General features: G+C 39.3%; 1 pseudogene; it reads left to right on the forward strand.

Moving 5' to 3' along the window:
• Positions 1 to 614: 614 nt before the first annotated feature.
• Positions 615 to 17,196, forward strand: LOC129133686 (coiled-coil domain-containing protein 171-like; annotated as a pseudogene).
• Positions 17,197 to 17,405: the final 209 nt, after the last annotated feature.

Raw genomic sequence — 17,405 nt, forward strand, 5'->3', positions numbered from 1 at the left:
AAGTGGGGACCATCTTCTTTTATTCTACTGAGGACTTCATAAGTTTTGAACCTCAGTTTCTAGAAAGAAGAAAATGCTTTTCAGAAAAGCAGAAATCAAAATTATTTAGTCTGTGGGACTAACTGTTTCTAAAAACATCTGAAGTTTCAGCAATCAAAATCATTACAAAAATGAACTTATGTCCCCATGCATAATTTCCCCAAATGACCTCTGTTTCTATCATTGCCACTGAGCTGGGAGACAGAAGAGATTGGAAGGGCTGTACTCTTTTAGGGAAAGGTTTCCAGTGGAGATCTGGCTCTGATTTTAGTGTTACCACAGAAGATCATGTTCACAGTGATTTTTGGGCCAACACAGATTTCTTGGTGGTGAATCAAAAGCACCTCTGCTGTTGGGTAAACACTTCTGTTGACGGGTGCTGGCGTCGTAGATTTTAAAATCCTAACATCATCTTCTGATGCAGTCTCCTCTTCCTCTCAAACTGCAGTTGAACTCTCAACTGCAATACTTTATCTTAGAAAAAGTGCCTCTTGATGTATTGATTTATTCCTTTACCTATTTATCTTTAGAAAACTAATGCTGCCCTGCAAAGCATTGCCAAGAGGTTGAAGGATATGGAGGCAGAGCACAATGGCTGCACCAAGGTGCTGAAGCTCCAGGCCGCCTGTCTGGAAATCAAGAATAAACGGCAGGAGAGGCTCCTCCAAGAACTGGAGGTAAAGCTTTCTGCCTGCTGCTGGGAGCCTCAGCAAGCACTGGCACAACTGAGCAGTTTCATTTCTGAGGGGTGAAACCTCTGAGTTAGGCTATGGGTGCCCCGTGTTTGATTAACAAAATGCAGAGCATCACTTGGCAGGAAAGGTGGATTCACAGGTGAATGCTGCGAGCCTGACCTGAGAGTGGTGTTTGAACTGCAGATGGAAAGGGGGTTATGTCACTGGGAAAGTACTCTTAGCAATATGGGTACAGAGGGAGTATTTGCGCAGGATTTGTGAATTTTTTATTTTTTATTGCAGCATCTTAAGCAGATAGATCTTGTGGGAGGAGGCAAAGCTTAAGCCTTTTGGCTGATGCTTTTGTGGAGTGGGTTTGGTAAGCTCTGTGCTGTGACTTTCTCTTTAATAGGCCTTCCACAGATCTCTGTTTCTCAATTATTTCCTTTTGTGAATGAGTGAGCTAATACAGAGTTTAAATTTATTGCCAACAGCTCGTATGTTCATTTTATGTATTTATTTATTTTTCAGTTAACGTTTCCCTAACTGAAGTGCTTAGAGTTAGGATTCAGTCTCACATGCTTGCTCCTCTGCTTTACCTGTCCAAAATCAATGACTTGACTTGTATCCGTGTAACCTTGAGTGTCTTAAATTACTTTTCATATGAATGTCCTTTTCTTCATCTTTCTGGCATCACTTGAAGGCAGAAGTCATTTTGGGGTGTATTGTTCTTTTCAAATCAATCATCAGTCAAAGTGAGATGATGCTTTTGAAAGGAAACAATGTAGTTGAAATTTCCTGTGAATTTCTATTTTAGAGGCTCTGTAGTTACTGCTTCTGCTAAAACCATTTTTTCAACTGAAATGCCATGTCCAGGCCTTTATGTAGAGACAGGTATCTGTGACTATAAAAACTGTAGCAAGAACATAATCCTACATCAATTTCTTTAACTAAATAGAAAATATGACTTTAATATCCTGGATATGTAATTGTTTCCTTTTATTTATTTATTGACATGAGTTTTCACAGTTCCAAAGTGCAAGTAGTTCAGATACCACAGGTTGGTTTATGGAGCCCTAATAAACTGAAGAAATTAAGTTGTCTTTGCATGATGTTATCATCTTTCTGGACTTAGATATTTTTAAAATGTACTTCCTTTTAGGCAGCTGCAGTGAAAATAAAGGAACTGGAGGATGATGCTGCAGCAACAAGACTTGCACATGTAGAATGTAAATACACTACAGAAGTCATGCAGGTAAACTTTTGATTAAATATTTGGAAGAAGTTTGCAGTAAAATAGAAGATGAAATTGTAAAGGTGCAATTTTCTAAAAATGTTAAGATTTCCTTGCTCCAGGGGAAACACTGAGCAAACTTTTTGCAATGATTGTCAAGACTGTAAAAAGTAATAGAAAAATATCTCCTTGATTTCCAGGGAACCATCAAGTTAATAGAATCAATAGTCAAATAAAATGTCACATTCTTGTGTTTTACAATTCAAAGGAGCATTGAAAGAGTGAGGGAAAAGGAAATGTTTCACAGTAGTTAAACTGCTAAAATATTGTGTCCTATATCTTTGGAATGGGCACTTAGGTAATTTCAGATAGAGTGCATTCACCCAGCTTCTCTAGGTGTGAGATATTAATGCATCCTGAGACTGCAGTTCCAAATGTAACTATTCAGAATACATTTCAGCTATTACATCTGCTGTTACCAGAAAAGTTTGAGTATATGAAAAAATGCGATATGCATACTTGAATATTAAATTTTTGTATTACTAAACTGTGTCACACAGGGTTTGATCCATTAAAGCAATTAGGGTTTATTAAAAAAAATAAGTGAAAAACCCTGTAAGATAATTGTTGAGTGATCTTGTACTGACTAACGAAGCCTTCCTAGTGGATTTTTGAAGAACTAAATGAGAAAACAAAAGGGAATTTCATCTTTTTTTTCTGGTTTTCTGAGGAACACAAACAAGCATTGCCACTTCTTCAGTCAGTTATTTTCTTATGACCTTCTCTAAGTACAGGCATTTGGATTTCTGAAGTGATGATTAAATAAATTGTGATGATTCAGGTTCTTTTATTCCCTCTCTACTTTTGCAACATACAAAGGAGCTGGAAAAGTAACATTCCGTGAAGTTAGAGATTTATCTTTTATGGGTGAAGAGCTCAGAAGGTTTTCTTCCTTGTTTATGTAGATGAACAAGCTCCACATGAGCTTTGCTCTGAGTGCAAGTGTAGCTTTTACTGTTAATCCCACCCTTTTATGACTCTACTTCATGAATAGAATTCCCCTGGAAAACTTCTGTAATATAAATAATGGAAAACAGGAAAATCCAAACACCATGCAAGGAGAACCAAATGTGCTTTTGGTCAACATATCTATTTCTTTCTGTTTTGAACTCTGTGTATTAATCCATTTTTATGTGTGTTAAATGCTTTCTAATTCCATGTAGCATTAATAGAAGATATTCACCTATAAAAAGCAGAACAGAACAGTGAACAGCATTCAAGACCTTGGTAGTCTTTCCTAACTTCCTTTAACTGCTGTCTTATCACTTGGTAGTTGAGAATTCAAGAACTCAAAAGCATTTTGAATGAAGAGCAATGCGGCAGGAGAGAAGATTTTCCAGAAGGGATAGCAAGGGAAGATTTCAGAGAGCCAGTAAATGCACTTGAGACAGGGAAAAAAGCCTAAGTTTCCTTTTAAAGCCATTGCAAAATGGCAGTAGACAGCCTCAGTACAACTCACAGTTTACAGTCCCTGCATTTTTCAGTCAGCAGAAAATCTGGTGCAATGTGCCAAACCAAACTAAAGGTTCAGAACCTGGCAGTCCATTAATAACCGGCCCATATCAGTAACCAAAGGTATCGTGAATGGTACAGATAATAACTAGCCTGCTACAGATTATTTGCCAAACCAAAAATTTTGAAAATCATAGTTATGGTTAGGTCCAGCCTGCAGCAGTGGTTGGGGTGAGTGTAGGAAAAGATATCCAGCAGGTCTAGAAAAGATGGCTTTTCTATATACCCTTATATTATTATGAAAACATTGTTTTCCACTTCAGTGAGTCAGTTGGATCTCTAAGACTCCCGTCAAGAAGTTCAAGTGTATCATTTATAGTGGATAATCTTTGTTTTCAACTTTTGAATAGCTGTAGAAAGCTTTAAATGGTTAAAAAATATTGAGAAGTGTGAGAGCAGAGGAAATCTCTTGGGATGTTTCCTGGCCAGCACAGTCTGCTGTGCCTGTGGTAGCAGAACTTGGGTGAGCTCTCTTTCAGCCTAGAGCTATATGGCTCTGTATACTCAGGTGTTTATGTTGACTTGCACAAGTAGTAGTGGAGAATGAAAGAAACTGGTTTTTCCTACAAGAAAGGAAGTTTCTGGCCTGAGCAACTCATACAAGATTCATGGTGATGGAGATGTTTTTTAGTAAGATACTTAAAACTTGAGCTGGAAAAGCCTTTGTCATCCTCTGCATCAAACATCAATTTGAAGCAAGCTTTTGGTTTTCCTGACACTGTGCCTAAATACTCAGGCAATCTTTTAAAATTCTTCCTTGGATTCTCTCTCTGTACTTCTGTGTCCTTTATGCTATTGTTTGGCCTTGGAGTTTCCTCATCAGCTGCCTGTTTAGTCATGCCAGGCTCTTGATATATCTGTTTTCCTGACTGACACAGTACAAGAACAGATTAAAATTCTGGGCAGTCTGCTTTAAAAGCCAGACAGAGTAGAGTCAGGCATGTGGAAACCTTAAGAGCAAGAACTGTACTTGAAATCAGCATTGATGATGCAAGATGTGACATGGTCTCTCTGAAGACAGCTGTTGTGTTAATTAAAATATGAAAAATTCTGTTTGTTATATGTAACTTTGAGGCCACATCCAAATAATCTTATGAATTGCATGTCACGAGGCTTGGTAACTGAAAATATTACCTCTTGAAAAATCTTAGAAGGAATATAAATTTCTTCATTCAATTAAGAAAGGCAAGCAGCTTCAGAATCCATGTGATGTGCTGAAGTAGTATCTGCCAAATCCATTGATTATCCTTTAAAAGAACACAGGGCATTTGACAAAAGCAATTTTGGTTAAAGTATCTTTTTTGTGGAAACTTTCCAGTTCACGAAGACAGCGTTTATCCTCCGGTGTGCAATGGAAAGACCAGGTTGAGGAAAGGAAGAGAGCTCAAGATTCCAATGCAACAGTAGTGGCTCCTCCAGACAGCTTCAGCCTGCATGAAGGCTCAATAGTAAGGCAAAAGAGCCTCCATAGGAAATATTAAATTGGAAAAAAAGCTCAATAGTAGGGAAAAAAATGTGGCACACTGTTGCAGTGTGATGCCACTTCCTGTTTCACCTATCCCAACCCCTCAGGTGTGCCAACCTTTCCTTTCCCCCTTTGCCCTCCTGCTAAGAGCTGTCCATCAATCTTAACATTCCAGCAGGGTCATGGTGTGGTTGGCAGAAGTTCAAAAGATGCCCCTCAGGTCCGGGCTCTTTGGCCTGTCCAAGTGTCTGTATCCCTTGATCCTTCCCCTCCTCACACCTGGTTGGTGCCTCACCTGTCCCTTCCCCTCCCCCTGTCCCTGGGGCTTAAAAGGAGACGAGACCATGCGGTTGGGATTCTACTGGGAGCTCTTTCAGAGGTCTACCATCCTGGAATAAAACTCTGGATTAAAACTCTACGATAGAATCCTCTCCTTTCTCTTCACCGTCGCCTGAACCTTTTCCACCAGAGGTAGACTGAGTTTCTACTTTGCCTGGATTTGTTGCGAGTGCGCAGCTGCAGCACCCAGCCGGCCAAAGGTATCTCTGAGGTGAAACACCACAGCTGCCGCCTTTGGTCCAGCAGCAAGGGTCAGGTGGGGCCAGGCACGTCCCACCCAGAAATATTGGATTAATCATCTATAGCACACATTGCTTAGGTTTTTTAAAACATACTGTCAAAACATTTACTGAGGTGAGGATTTGCTGCATTTGCTGCGCTGAGCTGTAGAAGAATTCTGCCATTCTCTCACCCTTGTTGTTATTATGTTACCTTTAAAAAAATTTACTACATGAATAAATGTAACATGCCTTGGAGACGCTAATTTGAAAATATTTTTTAAGTATGGGTAGGATGTACTGGCATTCCTAATTAAGGCATTTTGTAGATATTGATGATCATTTCATGTGAAGAATGTTCTTTCTACCTAACTTTTTTGTCAAGTTTCATTAGCTATCATTGTAGAAATGTTTATTTCTATTTCATACACCCTTTTAGTTTTAGTGCAAGTATTTGACTGTAAAAATTGCTTGAAAATTGTTTCAAGCTTTCAGATGGAAAAGCAGAGAGGATTTTTTGTTGTTGTTTTGTTTTTTACTTGTTTTGCTGTGGATTTGGCACATTGGATGTATTTCGCTGGATTATTTTCTGATCACTTTCTCCTCTTATATGACCACTTTGGGCTTTTCTACTCTCTTTACCCAGCTACACCTTGAATAACAATTTTGCCATCTTTTTGCATAGCAGCAGGGACAAAGGAAAGTTGTCAGCATGTTTAGAAAATCTCTCCTTTCATTGTGTGGTTACATTTGCTCTCTTTCTACTCTTAGCAATATACATTTTTTTTTTTTGATAGTGGCTTGCAAACTTCTCCTCTTTCTCTGTCAGAGCTCTGAGCATGGAAGGTGCATGAGGTCTGTTCCCTGTGGAGAGGAGCAGAGACCTGCATCAGAGAGTCTTCAGATCTGTGGGTGTCTTTTGTTCACTTGATGGAGTTATTCCACACTTTGTCTTAGTGCTGTCCACTGCCCAGGCAGATCTGTCATTCATAAACTGGAGGCAAATAAAATCAGGATCCTCTTTTTTCTTTCTGGGAGAATAACAGCTTCTTCCATGCAAGCATTAATGTATTAAAAGACATTTGCTGGACTACTTAGCCTGAAAAAGTCATTTCATCAGGCACAAAAGGAATACATACAGAGAAAAGCAACTGTCTGCCCTAACTACAGGCATTAATGATTGCTATTTCTAACTACAAAACACAATTGCAAGCTGAAAATATTCTACTGAAGTGCTTGCTTCCAAACGTGAAGTGCTTGCTAGCTGTTGCTGTGGTAGGAGTTTTCCTTTTTATTTGTATTCCTTAGTAAAACATATGACATGACAAGAACTATGGACAAGATTCCATTCATGATCAAGATTTCTGGTAATGGAAACAGTATTTAATGGCAGACTCAAAATTAATGTTACGTTATTGAAAGGTTAAAAACTAATAATAATTAGCTCACTGTCATATTCATAGAGCTGGTTGTTTTAATTATTTTACTCAAAGGATTTCAAACCACAAGACTGTCCAGAGCAGGTCATTTTTGGAAGAGTTGTATTAGTGGTTGCCTTATGAGATCAGGTATTTATTGCCTTGGATGGCTTTGCATTTTTCCCAAAGCTGTTTGTATTTGTTTGGGAAGCAGAAGTGCCTGTATGTGATCCTGTTTACTCCATTGAGATAGCTGTGGTTTTGCTGCCCAAAATGAAAAAGCAGAAGACTGTAGCAGAACCTAAGTATAGATAACATTTAATATATTGCTGTTGGTCTTTGCTATACCCATACTTAAATTGGGTAAAAATGTCAGTGTGTTCTCTTCCCTTCATTTTCCCTTCCTGCTTTCCTGACCTGTACAGTATTTTTTCATATTTTGTACCATTTTTATGCTTCCTGAATATGCTCTTTCCACTCCAGTTGGATAATCTTATCTTGATCTCTGACTGTACTAAGACAGCATTTGAGAAACAGCTTTCTATTCTCTTAACTTAAAAAGTTTCTAAGGCAATTGTATGTACTAAAAGTATGAAGAATTGAATTTCTACTGCATGTTGTTGTTGCTGAAATTTATTTAGAATCTGAATCAATTTCATATACCACTGATTAAAATCACTGTTAATAAATGAGGCATGGCTTGTGGAGTTTGACTGATGGAGCTGTAGGCCCATTTTGGCCAGCTGTTTAATCATATCTAATCCATGCAAAACAAGTTTTTAAAGGAATTTAGAGTGTGTTGTGCTGCCAGGCCAACTGGACAGTTTTCTGTGTGCTGTGCAAGTGTTGGGGCACAATTTGGAGGCACCTCAAGGTATTAACATGAGTGAATGAATTGCATCCACTAAGAGCATGGAAATTTTTATCTGTGCCAGGTCTTGGTTGTGGCCCCCACAGGACTGGGATTTACTCACATACTTTATTTACATACTGTGTCTAATTAGATAAATTTTGGGAAATCTCTTTTCTTACTCTGCTGTAATATTATGCACTATTATGGCTGCAATTATTAGAAATGAACTGAGGAATTTTGTGAAGCTGTGAGAAGGAGCCTTGAGGGCTCCTTTTCAGCTGCAGGCAGCTCTGCTACCACACATAGGATGCATCTCTTTTGATTTGAACATTGCCCAGCTACAGCAATTAATTTTTTTCTTTGTGTTCCAGAGGGAGATGTCCATCCTCCTGAACACATACCAGACCCTGGCAAATGCCCAGGTGCTTTCCAGACAGACAAACGTCCCCCTGGAAGAGTTGCCTTGGGCAGAGCTTTGTGCCCTCTTGCATGAGAATGTTGAAGCCCTGGTCTCGAACTTCAGCAAGGCCAACCAGAGGGTGAGTGTCCCCAGGCATCAGCTGCCTCTGCTGAGCTCAGTGACATTTGCTCACACTGCAGTCTCGTTAAAAAGGACTGATATTCATCCCCCCAAAAGGATTTGGACACTAACAAATGAGCACCATTAATTCTGGCTTGTCCACTGCTCACTTTGTTGCCAGGGGCATTTAGATGTGACTGGAGTGCGCATCAAGTCTCTCAGCTCCACCTTCTGTGCAGGATATTCTGAAAGGACAATCTGATAGTAGCCACAGGGACCTAATTAAAAGATAATAAATTCATCTTACTGATGAAGAAATTCTCTGAACATAGTCATTTACAGTCATAAATCAAGTCTTTCTTTTACCAGAATCCAGAGGCAAAATACACTTTCTCCAGGAATATCACCTTTTAATTATGTCTTTATGATTCAGTTGTACTACTTGAAAGAATGCCAGTGTGGGGTTTTTTTGTTGAATTGTAACTTTGGATTATGACATTTTTATTCAGAAACACAACAGAAATACCTATTATAAAACATGTCAGGATCTGCATGAAGGAAGAGTTGTACTTTTCTGAGTGGTTTTAAAGCAAGTGAGCTTACATGGCCTTTCTCCCCAGAAAACCTTCTGCTTTTATGAAGGAAAAAGCCCCTTTTAAAATAACTCAGCTGGCTCCAGAGACTAAGCTATGCCTGAAGAGCTCTTTAGGGTATCACTTTGTGTTCTGGTTTATTTCTCTTTTGAAGTAGATGAGGAAAGGGAAGGGAAGGTGAACACTGCTGGCAGCGTTTGTAGGGCTTGTGTCTTATTGTTGCTTGCTTTTTAAGTAAGCATTGTTATTGAGACTGATTATGAGGTCTCTAGGGCTCTTCTCATGTACTTAGCAGCTTTTCTGGGATTTTAGACTGTGCTGAAAAAATTTTTTCTCTACACAGTTCAGTGTGGTCTATCTGGAAGTATCTTGATATTTTCTAGGAACAGAAAGTTCAGGTGTGTGCATTTGAGGATCATTGTTGGCTTGGTTCATTCCTCCATTTAGCTTGCATGAGGTGCAGTGTTCAAGCACAAGAGTGAATCCCTTCATGTTTGTTGAAAATACATCCTCAACTTATGAGCTACTTGTAAGGAAAAAATTCTCTGTGCTAGAATTCCCTGAAATTGTTTTAAAACTTAATAATAAGCTGGAATCTCTTGGCTTTTCAACAAAAGAAAAAAAAACAAAAACCACAAACAAATAAACAAAAAATTAAAGGCTGTGCTTTAATTATTGTTTGCAATCATCACAAACTTCTAAAGGATATACTTGGATTACTAATTTCCTAAAATTGAATACGATCATTAAAAAAAAAAAATCTATGACGTGTCTGGCTCAGGTTTCCTGCAAAGAGGGTGACAAATATCTCTGCAAGCTGGTAGAAGGATAGCAAAACTGAAACCAAATAAAATACTTTGTTTCAAAATACATTTCAGTTTTGCTTTCAGAACCAAGTAATTCACCTGCCATTAGAAGGGTTTTACTTAGTTTTAATAAAAATATTGAAAAAACTGCAGTTTAGATTTGATGCTGGAATAGGCTGTGCTTAACCTGAAGTGAAAAGGTAAATAATAATTTCTTCTTAAATGCTTGTCACACAGATATCTCACCTAGAATATATTTGCAAGCACAAGACTGACACTATGAACGACCTTCAGCAGAACCAGGAGGAGGCTTTGGAGAAAATGTCTGAACAGTTAAAAGCAAAGGAACACTGGTGGCGGAAAGAAAAGCAGTATCCTGAACAGCAGTACTCAAACATCCTTGCAGAAGTTCATGCAAGATCACAGGTATGGTGCTGTGAACTTCTAATTGTTTTTTCTTTAAAAATTGAATGGATTATTTCAATAGTTGAAGCCTCTTAGCAGTTAAAGGTCATTTGGGAATTTTAGTAGACGTTTAAAGTTTAAAAAAATCCAAAACCAAACAACAAGCCAACCCATCCCTGTGCTAATATTAACATCACTCAAATAAGAAATAAATTACTTTGATGAAGCATTTGTTGAAGAGAATTTAGTCTGCAGGTCCAGCTGAGAAGCCTGATTTCATCTACAGATGGCAGATTCTTTTTCTGAGAATGTTAAAGCTGTAAGATCAAATTGGCTTGTTTTGAGAATTACTGAGGGCAGCAGCTACTTTTTCAGCATCATCATTTGCAGAGATTGTATAGAATAACAATCATGTGGATAAACCTGGGGATAAATTTAGTTATATATGTCCTGACCCTAAGAGCAGTGGTAGATTTCAACGGTGTTAAGCAACTCTGTTTTTCTGATACTAAAGTGAGGAGTGGCCTAAAAGTGTGAAACTGTCACTCCTTGCTAGATGAGTTATTTGCAATCCAGAATGTTCCCTGTTCTTCCACAACCACCATTTACTGTCTTTATCATCACACTCCTTCGCACCTGTTTCAATTAAAAGCGTTGTGAATAAAGGAAATAGATGTCCCTTGTTATTTGTGAGTTACTGCAACTTACTTCACAGAATAATGCTGTATTTGATGCGGATTTCAGGACTGGAAGTCTTTGCATGCTGAAAAATTTAATCTGTCTGCTTTCATGTTCCAGACTTCCTTATGTTTTTCCTCTCACTTACACTGGGGCTTTCTGCTTGGTACAGCAGTGTTCTCTCTGAAATTGGAGGATGTTATTACTATTGTTAAGTCAATTCATAAAACTGTATTATGGGCAGACAGGTGGTGTTGGACCTTCTGTGAGCTGTCATGGTGTTGGTGGATTGTTTTCAGAAATCAGAAGTCCATTTGCAATTGATTATCATGGAAATTTCCCTCCTACCACGCTTTTTGTTTCAGACATCTAATTCTGTAATTGCTTACTAGAAGAGATACTTTCATCACGATTATTACTAGCAACTTTTGCTCCCTTAGTGCATCATTTGAATGGCAAAGCTAAATTTTCTTTTCATTCTTGTCTAGGTAAAAACCACGTAGTTATTGTTTCTTCCATTATTGTTTGGTTTGTTTCTGTCGCAGGAATGTGAAGAAACGGCGCAGAAAAAGAGGCAAAAACTCTATGGCCTCGAACAACTCTCCGACAAACTGGCCCAGGAAAACAATTCCTTGAAAAATTCATTATTAGATGCTTTCAAGGCACGCTCATCCCTGCTGGCAGCCTGTGCGCTGCTGTCAGGGGCCCTGTGCTCTCTCTACGGCCGACTGTGCGCCACGTCTTGCCAAAGAGACATTCTCCAGGAACAGGTGAACCAGCACCAACTCCTGAACCACAAGATCGTCAGCCTCCTTTATGCTCTCCCTGCTGTGGTGGAAAGAAATCAGTACGAAGGCAGGCTGAGGCAGAGAATAGCCAAGAACCTGGTTTATGTGTTCCGAAGAGCTGTGATCGCAGTTCTGGCTGCTAACAGGCTGAGGGCTCTGGCCCGATATTCTTGTACATTTTTCATCTGGACAGATGGATGCAGAGGAAGCTCTGGAATTCAAGTTTGTCTGGGAGAATCCAGAGGCAGGCATCCTGTGCCATGTAAGTGAAATCTTCTTAAAGAGTTAAATCAAATTACACGCTTAGGGAATAACAAAGAGGAATAATATTTTTCTTGCTGGGGCATAAAGACATATTTAATGACATTTTGACAAATGTTATTTACAGATTTATGTTTTTATATTGCTTGACGAATTGATTTCAATCTAAGAGGAAATGCCCAGTCTTATGTTAAACATTGCAGGTAAAATTGCAATTATGCACATGAACTCAACACTATCTGGTGGTTTTGATATTTGTGTTATGGATTTCAGAATTAGGTGCTACAGCATCTTCTCTGTGGTAAATATCTTGCAATGTTCCTCTTTTTTTTTTTTTGGAAAAGGTATTTCCTCTTTTCTTAAAAAGAATTTTTCATATTTATTTCCTAAAAATCCACAAAAATTGCTTTCTGATTCAGGTAAAATATTAGCATAGGATTTCAAAATTTTCTTTTGAGATTATGTCTAGATTGCCCCTTTCTGTTGCCAGACCAGTTTAGATTTCCCTCTACAATGATAAATGGCATTAAAAATGTTTTCCAAATTAGAAAATTCATCGACTTTTTTTTTTTTGAGTCATTCTGAAAGCACGCTTAAAACAGTCAAAATTGTCCTGACTGATTTCTTGTTTATATGCTTATTTTTGGTTAATTTCTGAAACAGCTGGAGGCAGCAGTGTGCCATAGTTTAGTGATTTACTTATCCTGCTAGCTGCAATTCTCTTTCACAGGTTTTGCAGAGGAAGGAGTTGACTGTATTGAAGCACTTCACTGGTTGTCTAGCTCTAACCTCTATACTGCAATAATCAGTTCCATCTCAGAACTGCAGGGTGTTCTCAGCAATCAAGGTAATTTTAACTGTATATTGTTGTAGCAGAAATATAGTTAAAAAATAAGTAAGTCAGGGTGGTCATATCATTTCCATTTTTATGATTTTATCTAAACTCTTCTGGATCATAGCTCTGAAGAGATATTTCTGATATTTATGATAGACGCCTTTGACTAGAGGTTATATCCTGAGCTAGTCAATTGTAGCTAGTCAACAAATTGTAGTGGGGCTGTTTCCCTGAAAGAGTAATTTGATTACAGGGTAAAATAGTTCCTCTTTTCTACATTCTCTCAATGATCACATTTCTGTACTGTAGGAACAGATTCATTTTCTTAAGCAGCTGATAGGATATTTTATCCTTTCAGTATATAGATTCATGGAAGCTGAAGGCTGGAGAGTGTTTCTGGACCTTATTTACAGTGAGAACTGATACAGGTTCCCTTGGTTCATCTGCATTGCTGCCATCCCTGGTTCTTTATTAACCTCTACTTTTAGAATCCCCACATTTTTGTCCCAGAAGAAAGGATCTTAGAAGAGGGATAATTTATGTGAATAAAGGGAAATAACAGGACAAAGACAAGATGATGCATTTTCCAGAAGCCTAGACCCTAAATTGGTATCAAAGTTGCCATTGAATCAAATGGGTTTGGATTCACTTTCAGGCCCTTTCTTCTTTGATCATGCTGTTGTCAAGAAATTGAATTCATATCCTTTAAAAGCAAAGTTGGAACACTGGTTCAGATTCAGCATTCTGTATTTCAGAATATTTACAGCTTCCATCCTGTAGAAGTGAAAAAGAACGTGATCTTACAAGAAACGGGAACTAATAACCTGCTCGATGCTTGCTTTGTGTTGTTTTTTTCTTCAAGATTCGGAGCTCTGGCTTTCTAGTAACTCGCTGATCGGCACAGCCAGGAACTGCTTTGCACAACTGATGGACAACCTGAGCGTTCTGATGGAGACAGTTCAAGGGAACGCTCGTGGGTGCAGAGCCTACCTGGAGAGGGACTCGCTGATAGAGAGGCTGGCTCGTGGCCTCCAGAGAGTAAATGCCAGGCCCTGGAAGCTGGATTCCATGACAGACTGCCCAGCACAGTAAGCAGATTGACAGTCCTCCTCCATGGAAACAGAAGGTTTACAGCAACGGTGAAGCTCCCTTGATAGCAGCATTTCTTTGGTTTCAGGCTGGTGATGAGTCCAGGACAGTCAAGTGCTACTATAGGGACACTCCACAAGTTGATTTGTCACACATTAGGGTGTGAATAAGTCTTTTCTTTTATTGAGAAAGAATTCTTGGAGGAGGTTTAGTGTATCCAAGTAAAAGATTTTTTTTCAAGTTTTATCAGATCTGTATTAGCTTATAAGAACAAATTGGCTTGATGTAAATGTTAAGGTTACTTTTTATTATTATTTTCTACTTTCTCATGCTTACCATCCTTTCTTTCAGTAAAGATAACCTTCCCTTTAACCAAAATGAAAGGATAAACTCTTTCTCTAATCATCTTCATAGAAAACCTTAGGTGAAAAGAGTAGTTCCTTGTAAACAGAATTTGCAGTAACCCTTGGTAGGTGACAGGTTCAAACTTTTGTCCTTGTGCATGTCTTTTAGAGATGGAGGAAAAAATTATGTTTTCTTTTTCTTGAGTCTTAAGTCTTATTTATTTGATTGCTAAAATAGCAGATTTTATAGCCCATCAACTTGTTTCTGTTTGCTGACAGAGAAACATAGCAACTTTGCAGCAAGAAATATTTGAATTTTCACAAAGGCTTCATGCAGCAGAGATAGAGTCCCACTCACTGCACCTGCAGCTTGCAGAATGCAGATGGGCTTTCACCGAGATGCAAAAAGATGCTGAAAAACCCCACAGACTGCAGAGCCAATTAAGTGAAGTTCAGCAAGTAAGTGCATTTGACTTGGAGGCTCTCTTGCTTAATAGAGATTCTCCTTTCTACAGTTTTTGATTTGTGTTCTTTTGGAAAACAAGCATAAAAATTATTTCCTTTCAACAGAATTTTCCAGAAACCTTTGCAGCAATGCAGCCGTGAGAAAGACGTCCAGCTAGCCGACCAGCACCGCTAGCAGCACAGGGGGCACTTGTCCCCATAGCTCAGCTTCGGGACAGCGCCTAAGGCCAACGCCCAGCTTGCGGCTGTCAGCGTTGCCTTGTGCAGGACGAGACCGTATTGAAGCTGCAACCAGTGCAATAAGAGGGCGGACTCCAACTGCGGTTTTATCCAGGATTTAGGGAATCCCAGGGGAACCAGCAGGAGAAGACGGGGAGGAGGGGATTTACAGCGGTTTTTAAAAGCTGGAGGAGGTAAGGGAGGTGCCAGACCTAGGACCAATAGAGACACAGTGGGGAGTGGGATCCGAAGGACTGACACAGGGAAAACACCAATGGGGACAATACTGAGGAGGGGCCCCGGTCCTTGGACCAATCATCCAACTCTCCAGCTGGAAACTTCTAGCAACAAGGGTGGGGATGGAGAGTGACTGGCAGGGCACTGGGGAGGGGTTGAGAAAAGGATACATTGGTTTCTGGGGAAACCGGGGAGGAGTTTTAAAGGATACAATACCAACTGGGATGGAGTTAGGGTGACAGACACTAACAGGGATGGGAGGGAGAACCAGGGCAGAACCATTGTCAAACAAGGGGGGAACAGAACAGTCCAACTTTAACCGAACACGGTACAACAAATCTTGCCTGTAAATGTCACTAAACCAAAAGACAGATTTATTTAGAAATATCCCTTTTCCACTGGAGTTATCTTTTGATTTGTAGAAGGAGGTATCCTGTATAAATTAGAGTTTGGTCTTCAGCAATCCAGGTTCTGTCATTTGTTGGAAATGTTGATCTGATTTATGTATCCTAAAAGAAGATTTCACTTCAACAGAGTAAAGTCAGTGGGAATGGGGGTATTCAATAGGAATGTTAATGAAATATAAAGATAGCAGTTGAAACTCTGTATGGATGTTGATGAATGTTATAATAAATACAATACAAATTTTAGCAGGTCTGTTTCCCTGAAGAAGTAACTTTATGGCAGGGGGAGGAAAAGCTTTTGTCTATATTCTCAGTAGCACAAAATTCCCCTGAGTCTTTTGCTGTTGCTGATTGACTTACCAAGACACTGTGGGTTCCCTAACCTGAAGCCTAGTTGGTAGAACCTGTCAGGGTGTCCCAATCCAAACACTTCTAAGCAAAGAATATCTGCTAGATGATGTCTCACCCATTGTCCTTCCTATTCTTAGCTGTAGTAAACCCCATAGATTTAGGAAAAGCACCATGGAGGATATGAACAATAGGAATGCTGAAACAGCAAAAGAAAATTCCTGTTTTCCTGTCCTCCACCCCTTAACCTATCTCTGTAACCCTATAAGGCAGTGTCATGTTAACCCCTTTCCCATTGGTCAAGCTTGGATCCTTTCCAACCCTATAAAAGAAGCATACTGTACCCCATTAGTGGAGAAAGAAGAAGAGCAGAGACCCTTCACGGACCTCCCCAAATAAAGCCATCTCCATAGAACAGCCTGCGCCTTCTCCTTCTCCTCTCTCTCCGTCTGCTGCAGCCTCCAGCCCAGGGCACCACTACCTCGCAAGCCGAGCTGAAATCCTGAGAGCTTGCAACCACTATAGAGCTGATAATCACCATGCTTGCTAGATGGCAGCCCCGTGGCGTTGGCATGAGAGAGCCAGCCTCGGGCACCCAGTCTCTACCCCGGGACTGAGCTCCTGAGCCCTATTGCTCTGCTTTATGATAAGGCCGAATAAGAGGCTTTATTACTTAGCTAGTGCAATGGATTTTTTTTTTAACTCAAAAATCTCTAATCATCTTCAGTTTTGTTCTTAACAGGTTTTATGCCCTTAGTGGTTTTGGACTGTTAGATGAAAATTATCACATATTAGATTGTAGTTGAAATGCAGATGACAACTTTCTTTGAAGAATTATTTCTTTCTGGAACAGTTTTTGGACAGGAAGAACAGTCCACAAAGGTGTTTACAAGGGTTAAGAAGCTCTCCACTAAAATTCTGAACATTGATCTGCATATTTTTCCTTCTAAATACTGAAGTTTTGCATCCCACGGTGCTAATTAGAATAGAATAATGAATGCCAAGACTTTCCATGAATGTTCTTTATAAAAAACACAGCAATTAACTGGTCTGCCATCTGATTGGTCAGTGATGTCTTCATGTTAAAAAAACCTCAATACTAATCATAAGCATGCATTTATTTTAGAATTTGATATGTGTGCAAGTGGAACTCACTCAATCGTAGGGAAACCACTGAATATAGTTACAGAATCAGGCACAACTTGTTTCTCTTTCCAGAAAATCAGCCAAGACAATGTACAGGAGGAGTTACAAAATGCTTTGCAGCGTGAGCATGAGGCACAATTGCTTTTACAAGAACAGCAGTGACGGGTTCAGGAGCTGAGCAATAGACTGGAATCACACTCATTTACTGAGCTAAGTAAAAGCCACATATCTCCGACGGTAAGATAATTCTTCTGGAACAGTCACCAGAGTTTTACCTTTCATTAAATAAGCCAAAAAGCGCAGTCCTTGTGTAAATAAAATAACAGGAGTAAATACACACGCACTACTCAGTCTGCTGGAACTTTAGGCTACTGAGAAAACACTTCAAAGACTCCTCTTTAAAAATTTTTTAAGCTGTTTTTTTTTAACAGTTTAAGAAAAAGTCTTCAATGGGG

Source organism: Agelaius phoeniceus, chromosome Z (assembly GCF_051311805.1).
Source record: "Agelaius phoeniceus isolate bAgePho1 chromosome Z, bAgePho1.hap1, whole genome shotgun sequence".
Lineage (NCBI taxonomy): Eukaryota > Metazoa > Chordata > Aves > Passeriformes > Icteridae > Agelaius > Agelaius phoeniceus.